Source organism: Triticum dicoccoides, chromosome 2A (assembly GCF_002162155.2).
Source record: "Triticum dicoccoides isolate Atlit2015 ecotype Zavitan chromosome 2A, WEW_v2.0, whole genome shotgun sequence".
Classification (NCBI taxonomy): Eukaryota; Viridiplantae; Streptophyta; class Magnoliopsida; order Poales; family Poaceae; genus Triticum; species Triticum dicoccoides.
In genome coordinates, this window is record NC_041382.1 from 750,601,659 (window position 1) to 750,608,824 (window position 7,166).

Below are 7,166 nucleotides of genomic sequence, written 5' to 3' on the forward strand. Positions count from 1 at the left end.
CACGGTATTCCCACGGGTGTCGCCTTACCTTTGCCCGGGACCGTTTGCGCCTTTTGGCTCACGTATATGATGATGTCGCTAGCATCCATATGATAAGGAGCCCGGGCTGACATGACTAGTCGTAAACCTCAAGTGGCACAGACTTACAGGGACAAGCATCCATGACCCAGCATCGAACGTGTCGGTCATCAGCAAGTGGGTCCGGGCTGTAGCACTGGGCTAGCAGGACTCCGGTAAGCCGGGCTGTAGCGGGCTAACAGGGCTCTGGTACTCAATGCGTGACATTTCCCCGAAGGGACAGACACAGGAACGAAGGACACATGCCGGCCAGCCTAAGTGTTCCGGAGCAGTAGCAAGCTACCATGGCTCAATGGAAACACTAGGAGACATTTCCCGGTAAGAGAGGCTACTAAAGATAAACAACTAGATAGTCAGATCCCACACATACCAAGCATTTCAATCATACACACAATATGCTCGATATGTGCAAATACAACAAGGCATCTCAACATGACTCTACGACACAAGTACTTTATTTAAAGGCTCAGAGAGCCATACATAACATACATACAAGTATGGGTCACACGACCCACATTCAAGTCATACAATCATACAAACCAGCAGCGGAAGTAACTTGTCTAAGTACAGACAACTAGTAAAATAAAAGAGGCTTGGAAAACCTAGCTATACTACGTGGACCTTCACAAGCTCAGGATTACCACCTGGGCCTTAGTCTACTCGTCGATGTCAACGTCTACGAAGAACCCATCAGAAGGGGTTGCAGCGCCTTCTGTAAAATGTAAATTATAGCAACATGAGTACAAAGGTACCCAGCAAGACTTACGTCAGATCCTACATACATGCACATTATCAAGAAGGGTTGGTGGATTTATTGCAGCAAGCCAGCTTTGACTCTTGGCTAAGCTATCCTACGAGACTCCAACTTGAAATGGTTTTGCACACACGAGTCCACTACTCACCACTTCAATACACCACCGAGGATCCACCTCCGTCATCCTACGGAAGAGCCATCCTCGGCACTCACGCTTATCTTGAGATTTTTAGTAGTATCCATTCACTTGTCTATGAACTGTATAAGCAACCAAGTAGTCCTTTACCGCGGACGCGGCTATTCGAATAGATCATGTTAACCCTGCATGGGTGTACTTCTTCAAACATGTTTCCACCACTTAGCGTCTGCACACGACATGTGCTCGGCAGACTTCAAGCGAAAGCCGACGTGGGTGTAGACCACGACCTACCTAAACACCTAAGTCTCTAGTCCAGGTTTATCGCCTATCCAGGTTCCATCCGCAGGGAGTCCGGCCGAGGTTTCCCATACGGCCCCGAACGATGTGTATAGGGTTCCCGAGATACCTAACGGGTATTCGGTACACCGTGCCACGTACCTACCGCATCACAGCCCACCCCGCGGGTCAGCGCTGTCCATGGCCTCCAGTAAGCTACAAACACCAGAAACTACTTGCAACTCCTGGACAGAGGACTAGGGTGAATAAGAAGTCGAGCGGGGTCATATTTCAGGGCCCAATGCATGGTAGTAGCTGAATCTTAAATCACGCATACAGATCTCAGTTCTTAAGGTCGGCTTCAATGAAACAACCCACCATGTACTCCTACATGGCCTCTCATCGATACCTTTACCAAATCGTGTTCACCACATCACTTTCATTACCGTCATGATCATTTCACTCTAGCCCATCACCCAGATGAACCAGACCTGACACGACTCTAAGCATAGCAGGCATAGCAAGGTAGGAACAACACATACATATGGCTCAATCAATTCCTACACATGCTAGTGGGTTTCATCTAATCTGTGGCAATGACACGTCATGCAGAGGAAATGGGTTCAACTACCGTAGCACACAGCAGTTTGAAACGCGTTGTCTTAATGCAGTAAAAAGAGAGCAAGAGCGAGAACATGGGATTGTATCGATATGATCAAATGGTTGGTTGCTTGCCTGATGGATCGATGCACGGATACGGTTCTTCGCTACGGTAATCACGGTACTCCTCGGAGGCAGAACCTGCCGCAAAGAACACCGATACACAACCATCACCAAACAATGTGCGACAATATGATGCATGCATGAAACATGGCAATATGAGTGTGTTGGGCTAATGCAACTAAAACCAGATGGGTTTGAATCAATTTGAACCAAAGATTCAAATTTCAAACTCATAAATGGCCCTTTAAAGTGTTTTATCTTGTTCTGCACTAAACCTCAAGTTAGCTTGTTTAAACATGCATGAAACTAGTACAGATGGATAGATTGGATTTTTCTGATCATTTTTCATATATAATTTGTTTGATTTGGAGCTACGGTTGAATTTATATGAATTTTTGAAGTTTGCAACAATTTCTGGAATTTATAAATCATTTTAGATTTATTTTAATTTCAGAAAAGGTTTACTGCGTCAGCATGAGGTCATGCTGACCTCAGCAAGTCAACAGACCCGGTCCAGGTCAAACCTGACGCGTGGGTCCAGGGTGTCAGTGGATAATGAACTAATTTAAATTAGTTTAAACTAATCTGGATAATTAGCAGAAGGGGGCCCCACCTGTCATTGACTCAACAGAGTCAACCAGGGCCCACCTATGGTCAAAGTCAAAATGGCTGCACCGGCGTTTAGCCGCCGGCGAGCCCGACGCGGCGTCGGAAGTGGTTTTGGCCATTCCGGCCACCAAATGGGGCGCGGAAGGCATCTACGTGGAGCTGGGGACGAACCGCAGCTCTTGGTGGAGTCAGTTGGGGTCGGGGTGGCCGGAGTTGGCGCCGGCGACGACCTAGGCGGTCACCGAAGTTCGGGTGAAGGCGAACTCGGGGCTAGGGTGTGCGGTGAGGTGCGGGGAGTGCACGGTTGGACTCAACGCAGCGTGGTGAGTGCGTTGGACACCGTGAGGTGGCCAGAGGATGGCCGGGAGCACGTCGGCGACGAGATCCGCGGCGGTGCGTGCGGGTGATCTTCGTGCGGTGGCTACACGGCTCGGGGGCGAGAGAGGAAGGGTAGGAGGGGTAGCTAGGCTCACGGAGCACCCGTAGAGGCCACCGGCGGGGTCGGGGACGAGCTGATGCGGCGACGGTGTTGAAGGGGATCTCCGGCGACGGCGAACTCGGGCGAGGTCGGTGCGGTGGACTCGGGCCTCACGAGCACGCGGGGCTCGGTTAGCTCGACGAAGTGGACGGCGGCGGAGCTCCTGGACACGGTGGCGCGGCGTGGGGTTGACAGAGAGCGCGTCTACGGCGTAGGCACGGCGGCGGTGGCGTCGGCCATGGCTGGGGAGCGCGAGGGGGAGGAGCTGGAGAGGAGAGGGGGCGTCTGGGGGTTCGGGGGAGAGAGAGGGGTCGATCCACGACGTTAGACGGGTGAGTGGAGCGGCGAGTAGGTGCGTGGCACCCATGCGGTGCTCGCCGTCGAGCACCTTGCCTGCCTGCCTGGCCGGCAAGCAGCTCGCTGGCGCGGCGCTGGGCTGGGCCGGTAGGTGGGCCGGGTTGCAGGCACCAGGTAAGTTTTTCCTTTCTGTTTTCTGTTTCTCTTTTTCTATTTTTCTGTAACTTTGTTGAATTAATAAAAATACTTAGGCAACTCTTAAAATCACCAAACTGCTCCTGGTCCATAGTTGGATTATTTCCAACATGAAACATTTTAGTTTGGAGATATTTGAGCATTTGAAATATTTTATAAATTTAAAATGCCCAAATTCAAATAATTATGAATTAACTCAAAGACCTTAGGATGACCTAGAAAACTGTGCATCACTTTTGGCAGAGGTTCTGAACCAGGACAAAAATGATGGACATTTTAGAAGGGCATTTCAGGTTCATTGAAATTATTTTTAGTAAACCCTAGTTGTTTCAGAGGGGGCTGGGGGTTCTGACATCCCCATTTCAAGTTTCTGATGAAAGGATAGACATGATGCAACACTCTAATGTATGAACTAGCTAGGGTGTGACAACTCACCCCCACTCAAAAGAATCTCGACCCGAGATTTGGGTTCCTCCGGGAAGAAGGCGGGATACTCGAGTCGAAGATGATCCTCCCTTTCCCAAGTTGCTTCATTCTCAGAATGGTGCGACCATTGAACCTTGAGAAATTTGATATTATGACGTCGAGTGGTACGCTCAGCTTGATCGAGGATACGAACGGGGTACTCTCGATACGTGAGATTATCTTGGAGATCAAGCGTTTCGTGGTCTACTCCACGGATAGGATCCGAGAAGCAACGCCTGAGTTGAGAAACGTGGAAGACGCCGTGGACTCTGGAGAGATGCGGAGGTAGTTCCAATTGATAGGCAACTTCTCCTCGTTTTGCGAGAATGCGAAAAGGTCCAATGTAACGAGGAGCCAATTTTCCCTTGATACCGAAGCGATGGGTTCCCTTCAGAGGAGTAACCCGAAGGTAAGCCTTCTCATCAACCTCAAAAGTCATAGCCTTATGTTTTCGGTCGTATTGACTCTTTTGACGAGATTGGGCTGTTTTCAACTTTTCACGAACGATGCGAACTTGCTCTTCCGCTTCCTGGATCATGTCCAGGCCAAAGAATTGTCTTTCCCCGGTCTCTGACCAGTTAAGAGGCGTTTGACACCTTCGTCCATAGAGAACTTCAAAAGGGGCTTTACCCAAGCTAGATTGATAGCTGTTGTTATAAGCGAATTCGGCAAATGGAAGGCACTTCTCCCACTCCATTCCGAATGAGATAACAGAAGCTCGAAGCATGTCTTCTAGAATCTGGTTGACGCGTTCCACTTGACCACTTGATTGAGGGTGGAAAGCGGTACTAAAAGAAAGGCGGGTTCCCATAGCATTTTGGAAACTTTCCCAAAATCGAGAGGTGAAAAGACTTCCTCGATCCGAGTTAATTTCCAAAGGAACACCATGGAGAGAAACTATTCGGGAGATGTACAAGTCTGCTAACTGACTAGCAGTTATACTCTCACGAACAGGTAAGAAATGGGCCACTTTGGAAAGACGGTCGACAACGACGAAGATAGCGTTATTCCCTCTCTTGGTCCTGGGAAAACAGGTAATGAAGTCCATACCAATTTTATCCCATTTCCATTCAGGAATAGCTAGGGGTTGAAGGGTGCCAGCAGGCCGTTGATACTCTGCTTTTACACGACGGCAGACGTCGCAATTAGCAATATACTGAGCAATTTCTCTCTTCATCCTAGTCCACCAGAATCTCTGGCGTAGGTCCTGATACATCTTGGTACTACCGGGATGAATGGTGAGAGAAGATTCATGAGCCTCCTTAAGGATCAACTGCCGTAGATGCTGGTTCTTGGGAACCACTAAACGGTTCTCAAAGTACACAACACCATGATCATTTGTGGAGAAACATCTAGCACCTCCGCTAGCAATGTTCTCCTTGATCTTAGATATTCCCTTATCTCGCTTTTGGGCAGCGATGATTTGATCCATAAGAGTAGGTTTCGCCACCAAGGTGGAAAGAAATCCTTGAGGAACAATGTGAAGGTTAAGCTTCCGAAATTCCTCATGGAGAAGCGGTTGACTTTGTTGTAACATCAGGTTGTTACAATAAGATTTACGACTTAGCGCATCAGCCATGACGTTGGCTTTCCCTGGGGTGTAAGTTATTCCTAAGTCGAAATCTGTGATCAACTCGACCCAACGTCTTTGCCTGAGATTTAAATCCGGTTGGGTGAATATATACTTCAGACTTTGGTGATCAGTGTAGATTTCGCAACAATTACCGAGAAGGTAATGTCGCCATGTTTTGAGTGCATGGACTACAGCTGCAAGCTCTAGATCATGAGTGGGGTAGTTTTCCTCATGTGGGTGTAATTGCCGTGAAGCATAAGCAATTACGTGTCGATCTTGCATGAGAATACAGCCTAGTCCTTGTCGCGAGGCGTCGCAGTAGATAACAAAATCCTTGGAAAAATCCATTGGTACCAGTACGGGAGCAGAGGTTAAACGTCTTTTCAGTTCCTGGAAGCTGTGCTCACATTGTGGAGTCCACTCGAACTTTTTATCTTTCCTGAGAAGTTCAGTTAGAGGTTTGGCAACTTTGGAGAAATTCTCGACAAAGCGACGGCAATAGCTCGCTAGGCCAAGGAAACTCCGAACTTGCTTGACCGATTTAGGTGGAGTCCAATTAAGGACGGCTTGAACTCGCTCAGGGTTAACAGCAATGCCTTTACCCGAAATTACATGTCCAAGATAGGTCACTTCTGACAACCAGAATTCACATTTAGAAAATTTGGCGTAAAGGCGATGCTCTCGAAGTTTCTTCAACACTAGCCTTAGGTGTTCGGCATGTTCTTCCTCGTTCTTGGAGTAGATGAGTATATCATCGAGGTAAACCACGGCGAATTTATCCAAATACTCCATGAAGATTGAGTTCATCAACCGAGAAGGTGGCTGGAGCGTTGGTTAAACCGAAGGACATGACGGTGTACTCGTATTGGCCATAACGAGTAACAAAGGCCGTTTTCGGAATGTCCCCGTTTCTGATTTTGATTTGATGGTAGCCCAACCTCAAATCCATTTTAGAGAAGACTGAGGATCCAGCGAGCTGATCATACAGGTCGTTGATCCCGGGGAGTGGATACTTGTTCTTAATTGTGACCAAGTTGACAGGTCGATAAACTACAACCATCCGGTCCGTACCATCCTTCTTCTTGACGAAGAGGACGGGGAAAGCCCAAGGAGATGAACTAGGTCGGATGAAACCCTTTTTCAAGGACTCATCGAGTTGTTTCTTAAGCTCGGCTAGTTCAAAAGGTGCCATCTTGTAGGGTCTTCTGGAAATCGGGACAGTTCCTGGAATGAGATCTATCACGAATTCGACATCTCTGTCAGGTGGAACACCTGGCAATTCCTCTGGGAAGACATCCGGAAAGTCACGGACTACCGGAACGTCCTCAAGGTCTGGCAAAGGGCTGGCGTTAAGAGAATATAACTGTCGCTTGGCTATTTGGGTCAAGACATTGACTATCTTCCCCGAAGGATGGGTGAGTTGAATAGTCATAGAGAAGCAATCAATTTTGGAATGATGGGCTGACATCCAGTCCATACCCAAGATGATATTAATATCCGAAGATTTGAGGGCTATCAAAGATGCGAGAAAAACAAGTTTGTCGACTTGAATTTCATTTCCATGGCTTACTCTAGAAGT